Source organism: Triticum dicoccoides, chromosome 1A (genome assembly GCF_002162155.2).
Source record: "Triticum dicoccoides isolate Atlit2015 ecotype Zavitan chromosome 1A, WEW_v2.0, whole genome shotgun sequence".
NCBI lineage: Eukaryota > Viridiplantae > Streptophyta > Magnoliopsida > Poales > Poaceae > Triticum > Triticum dicoccoides.
In genome coordinates, this window is record NC_041380.1 from 564,696,336 (window position 1) to 564,703,029 (window position 6,694).

A 6,694-nucleotide genomic window follows, 5' to 3' on the forward strand; every position below is an offset into this window, starting at 1 on the left:
TCACCAACTTGACAAACTATCGTTGTGGTTTTGATGCGTAGGTAAGATTGGTTCTTGATTAAGCCCGTAGCAGCCACGTAAAACTTGCAACAACAAAGTAGAGAACGTCTAACTTGTTTTTGCAGGGCATGTTGTGATGTGATATGGTCAAGACATGATGCTCAATTTTATTGTATGAGATGATCATGTTTTGTAACCAAGTTATCGACAACTGGCAGGAGTCATATGGTTGTCGCTTTATTGTATGCAATGCAATTGCGCTGTAATGCTTTACTTTTTCACTAAGCGGTAGTGATAGTCATGGAAGCATAAGATTGGCGAGACGACAACGATGCTACGATGGTGATCAAGGTGTCGCGTCGGTGACGATGGTGATCACGACGGTGCTTCGAAGATGGAGATCACAAGCACAAGATGATGATGGCCATATCACTCACTTATATTGATTGCATGTGATGTTTATCTTTTATGCATCTTATCTTGCTTTGATTGACGGTAGCATTTTAAGATGATCTCTCACTAATTATCAAGAAGTGTTCTCCCTGAGTATGCACCGTTGCGAAAGTTCTTCGTGCTGAGACACCACGTGATGATCGGGTGTGATAGGCTCTACATTCAAATACAACGGGTGCAAAACAGTTGCACACGCAGAATACTCAGGTTATACTTGACGAGCCAAGCATATACAAATATGGCCTCGGAACACAGAGACCGAAAGGTCGAGCGTGAATCATATAGTAGATATGATCAACATAGTGATGTTCACCAATGAAACTACTCCATCTCACGTGATGATCGAACATGGTTTAGTTGATTTGGATCACGTGATCACTTAGAGGATTAGAGGGATGTCTATCTAAGTGGAAGTTCTTAAGTAATATGATTAATTGAACTTAAATTTATCATGAACTTAGTCCTGGTAGTATTTTGCAAATCATGTTGTAGATCAATAGCTCGTGTTGTTGCTTCCCTGTGTTTATTTTGATATGTTCCTAGAGAAAATTGTGTTGAAAGATGTTAGTAGCAATGATGTGGATTGGATCCGTGATCTGAGGTTTATCCTCATTGCTACACAGAAGAATTATGTCCTTGATGCACCGCTAGGTGATAGACCTATTGCGGGAGCAGATGCAGACGTTATGAACGTTTGGCTGGCTCAATATGATGGCTACTTGATAGTTTAGTGCACCATGCTTAACGGCTTAGAATCGGGACTTCAAAGACGTTTTTGAACGTCATGGACCATATGAGATGTTCCAGGAGTTGAAGTTAATATTTCAAGCAAATACCCGAGTTGAGAGATATGAAGTCTCCAACAAGTTCTATAGCAAAAAATGGAGGAGAATCGCTCAACTAGTGAGCATGTGCTCAGATTGTCTGGGTACTACAATCGCTTGAATCAAGTGGGAGTTAATCTTCCAGATAAGATAGTGATTGACAGAATTCTCTAGTCACCATCACCAAGTTAGTAGAACTTCGTGATGAACTATAGTATGCAAGGGATAACGAAAACGACTCCCGAGCTTTTCAAGATGATGAAATCGATGAAGGTAGAAATCAAGAAAGAGCATCAAGTGTTGATGGTTGACAAGATCACTAGTTTCAAGAAAAGGGCAAAGGAAAAAAGGGGAACTTCAAGAAAAACAGCAAGCAAGTTGCTGCTCAAGTGAAGAAGCCCAAGTCTGGTCCTAAGCCTGTGACTAAGTGCTTCTACTGCAAAGGGACTGGTCACTGTAAGCGGAACTACCCCAAGTGATTGGCGGATAAGAAGGATGGAAAAGTGAACATAAGTATATTTGATATACATGTTATTGATGTGTACTTTACTAGTGTTTATAACAACCCCTCGGTATTTGATACTGGTTCAGTTGCTAAGATTAGTAACTCGAAACGGGAGTTGCAGAATAAACAAAGACTAGTTAAGGGTGAAGTGACGATGTGTGTTGGAAGTGGTTCCAAGATTGATATGATCATCATCGCACACTCCCTATACTTTCGGGATTAGTGTTGAACCTAAATAAGTGTTATTTGGTGTTTGCGTTGAGCATGAATATGATTTGATCATGTTTATTGTAATACGGTTATTCATTTAAGTAAGAGAATAAATTGTTGTTCTGTTTACATGAATAAAACCTTATATGGTTACACACCCAATGAAAATGGTTCATTGGATCTCGATCGTAGTGATACACATATTCATAATATTGAAACCAAAAGATGCAAAGTTAATAATGATAGTGCAACTTATTTGTGGCACTGCCGTTTAGGTCATATTGGTGTAAAGCGGATGAAGAAACTCCATGATGATGGGCTTTTGGAATCACTTGATTATGAATCAGTTGATGCTTGCGAACCATGCCTCATGGGCAAGATGACTAAGACTCCGTTCTCCGGAACAATGGAGCGAGCAATAGATTTGTTGGAAATCATACATATTGATGTATGTGGTCCGATGAATATTGAGGCTCGCGACAGGTATCATTATTTTCTGTTCTTCACAGATAATTTGAGAAGATATGAGTATATCTACTTGATGAAACATAAGTCTGAAACATTTGAAAAGTTCAAAGAATTTCAGAGTGAAGTGGAGAATCATCGTAACAAGAAACTAAAAGTTTCTACGATATGATCGCAGAGGTAAAATATTTGAGTTACGAGTTTGGCCTTCAGTTATAACAATGTGAAATAGTTTCACTACTCACGCCACCTGGAACACCACAGCATAATGGTGTGTCCGAACATCATAACCGTACTTTATTAGATATGGTGCGATCTATGATGTCTCTTACCGATCTACCACTATCGTTTTGGGGTTATGCATTAAAGACAGTTGCATTCACGTTTAAAAGGGCACCATCTAAGTCCGTTGAGACGACACAATCTGAACTGTGGTTTGGCAAGAAACCAAAGTTGTCGTTTCTTAAAGTTTGGGATTGTGATGAAAAAGTTTCATCCTGATAAGCTCAAACCCAAATCGGAGAAATATGTCTTCATAGGATACCCAAACGAATTTATTGGGTACACCTTCTATCACAGATCCGAAGGCAAATTCGTTGCTGAGAATGGATCCTTTCCAGAGAAGGAGTTTCTCTCAAAAGAAGTGAGTGGGAGGAAAGTAGAAAACTTGATAAGGTAATTGTACCTGCTCCTTTATTGGAAAGTAGTTCATCACAGAAATCTGTTCCTGTGACTACTAGACCGATTAGTGAGGAAGCTAATGATGATGATCATGTAACTTCGGATCAAGTTACTACCGAACCTCGTAGGTAAACCAGAGTGAGATCCGCACCGGAGTGGTACGGTAATCCAGTTCTGGAGGTCATGTTACTTGACCATGACGAGCCTACGAACTATGACGAAGCGATGATGAGCCCAGATTCCGCGAAATGGCTTGAGGCCATGAAATCTGAGATGAGATCCATGTATGAGAACAAAGTATGGACTTTGATTGACTTGCCCATTGATCGGCAAGCCATTGAGATTAAATGGATCTTCAAGTGGAAAATGGACGATGATAGTAGTGTTACTATCTACAAAGCTAGACTTGTCGAAAAAGGTTTTTGACAAAGTTCAAAGTGTTGACTACGATGAGATTTTCTCACTCGTATCGATGCTTAAAGTCTGTCCGAATCATGTTAGCAATTGCCGCATTTTATCAAATCTAGCAAATGGATAACAAAACTGCAATCCTTAATGGATTTCTTAAAGAAGAGTTGTATATGATGCAACCAGAAGGTTTTGTCAATCCTAAAGGTGTTAACAAAATATGCAAGCTCCAACGATCCATCTATGGACTGGTGCAAGCATCTCGGAGTTGGAATATACGCTTTGATAAGTGGATCAAAGCATATAGTTTTATGCAGACTTATGGTGAAGCCTGTATTTACAAGAAATTGAGTGGGAGCACTACAACATTTCTGATAAGTATATGTGAGTGACATATTGTTGATCGAAAATAATGTAGAATTATTCTGTAAAGCATAAAGAAGTGTTTGAAAGGAGTTCTTCAAAGAAAGACCTCGGTGAAGCTGCTTACGTATTGAGCATCAAGATCTATAGAAATAGATCAAGATGCTTGATAAGTTTTTTCAATGAGTACATACCTTGACAAGATTTTGAAGTAGTTCAAAATGGAACAGTCAAAAAGAGTTCTTGCCCGTGTTACAAGGTGTGAAATTTAGTAAGACTCAAAGCCCGACCACGACAGAAGATAGAAAGAGAATGAAAGTCATTCCCTATGCCTCAGCCATAGGTTCTATAAAGTATGCCATGCTGTGTACCAGACCTATTGTATACCCTACACTAATTTTGGCAAGGGAGTACAATAGTGATCTAGGAGTAGATCACTGGACAGCGGTCAAAATTATCCTTAGTGGAATAAGGATATGTTTCTCGATTATGGAGGTGATAAAAGGTTCGTCGTAAAAAGGGTTACGTCGATGCAAGTTTTGACACATATCTGGGTGACTCTAAGTCTCGATCTAGATACATATTGAAAGTGGGAGCAATTAGCTAATCTAGCTCCATGCAGAGCATTGTAGACATAGAAAATTGCAAAATACTTACGGATTTGAATATGGCAGACCCGTTGACTAAACTTCTCTCATAGGCAAAACATGATCACACCTTAGTACTCTTTGGGTGTTAATCACATAGCAATGTGAACTAGATTACTGACTCTATTAAACCCTTTGGGTGTTGGTCACATATCGATGTGAACTATGGGTGTTAACCACATAAAGATGTGAACTATTGATGTTAGATCACATGGCGATGTGAACTAGATTATTGACTCTAGTGCAAGTGGGAGACTGAAGGAAATATGCCCTAGAGGCAATAATAAAGTTATTATTTATTTCCTTATTTCATGATAAATGTCTATTATTCATGCTAGAATTATATTAACCGGAAACATAATACATGTGTGAATACATAGACAAACAGAGTGTCGCTAGTATGCCTCTACTTGACTAGCTCGTTAATCAAAGATGGTTATGTTTCCTAACCATAAACAAAGAGTTGTTATTTGATTAACGGGATCACATCATTAGGAGAATGATGTGATTGACATGACCCATTCCATTAGCTTAGCACCCGATCGTTTAGTATGTTGCTATTGCTTTCTTCATGACTTATACATGTTCCTATGACTATGAGATTATGCAACTCCCGTTTGTCGGAGGAACACTTTGTGTGCTACCAAACGTCACAACGTAACTGGGTGATTATAAAGGAGCTCTACATGTGTCTCCAAAGGTAAATGTTGGGTTGGCGTATTTCGAGATTAGGACTTGTCACTCCGATTGTCGGAGAGGTATCTCTGGGCCCTCTTGGTAATGCACATCACATAAGCCTTGCAAGAATTGCAACTAATGAGTTAGTTGCAAGATGATGTATTACGAAATGAGTAAAGAGACTTGCCGGTAACGAGATTGAACTAGGTCTTGAGATACCGACGATCGAATCTCGGGCAAGTAACATACCGATGACAAAGGGAACAACGTATGTTGTTATGCGGTCTGACCGATAAAGATCTTCATAGAATATGTGGGAGCCAATATGAGCATCCAGGTTCCGCTATTGGTTATTGACCGGAGACGTGTCTCGGTCATGTCTACATTGTTCTCGAACCCGTAGGGTCCGCACGCTTAAGGTTTCGATGACAGTTATATTATGAGTTTATGAGTTTTGATGTATCGAAGGAGTTCGGAGTCCCGGATGAGATCAGGGACATGACGAGGAGTCTCGAAATGGTCGAGACGTAAAGATTGATATATTGGACGACTATATTCGGACATCGGAAAGGTTCCGAGTGATTCGGGTATTTTCGGAGGTACCGGGGAGTTACGGGAATACGAGGAAGAAGCAATGGGCCTTAATGGGCCTTAGTGGGAAGGACCAGGAGGTGGCGTGCGCCCCTCCCAAGCCCAGTCCGAATTGGACAAGTGGTTTGGGGCGCGGCCCCTCTCTCCCTTCCTTCCCCTCTTCCCCCCTTTCCCCCCTTCTCCTAGTTGGACTAGGAAAGGTGGAAACCTACTCCAACTAGGAGTAGGAATCCTACTCCTCCTTGGCGCGCCCACAAGGGCCGGCCGGCCTCCCCCTTGCTCCTTTATATACGGGGGCAGGGGGCACCCCAAAGACACACAAGTTGATCCACGTGATCATATTTTTAGCCGTGTGCGGTGCCCCCTTCCACCATAATCCTCGATAATATTGTAGCGGTGCTTAGGCGAAGCCCTGCGACGGTAGTACATCAAGATCGTCACAACGCCGTCGTGCTGACGGAACTCTTCCCCGACACTTTGCTGGATCGGAGTCCGGGGATCGTCATCGAGCTGAACGTGTGCTAGAACTCGGAGGTGCCGTAGTTTCGGTGCTTGATCGGTCAGGCCGTGAAGACGTACGACTACATCAACCGCGTTGTGCTAACGCTTTCGCTATCGATCTACAAGGGTACGTAGATCACACTCTCCCCTCTCGTTGCTATGCATCACCATGATCTTGCGTGTGCGTAGGAATTTTTTTGAAATTACTACGTTCCCCAACACCCCCCGCATCAAAATTTCGCTAAGTCCTCCTTTCCCCCCACCGGCCTGTTCCCCTACTCCCTGTCGCCGCCGCCCGAGCCCGAGCGCGCCTGCGCCCTCACCGCCGCCGCCGCCCGCCCGCCCTCAACCTCACCGCCGCCGCTCTC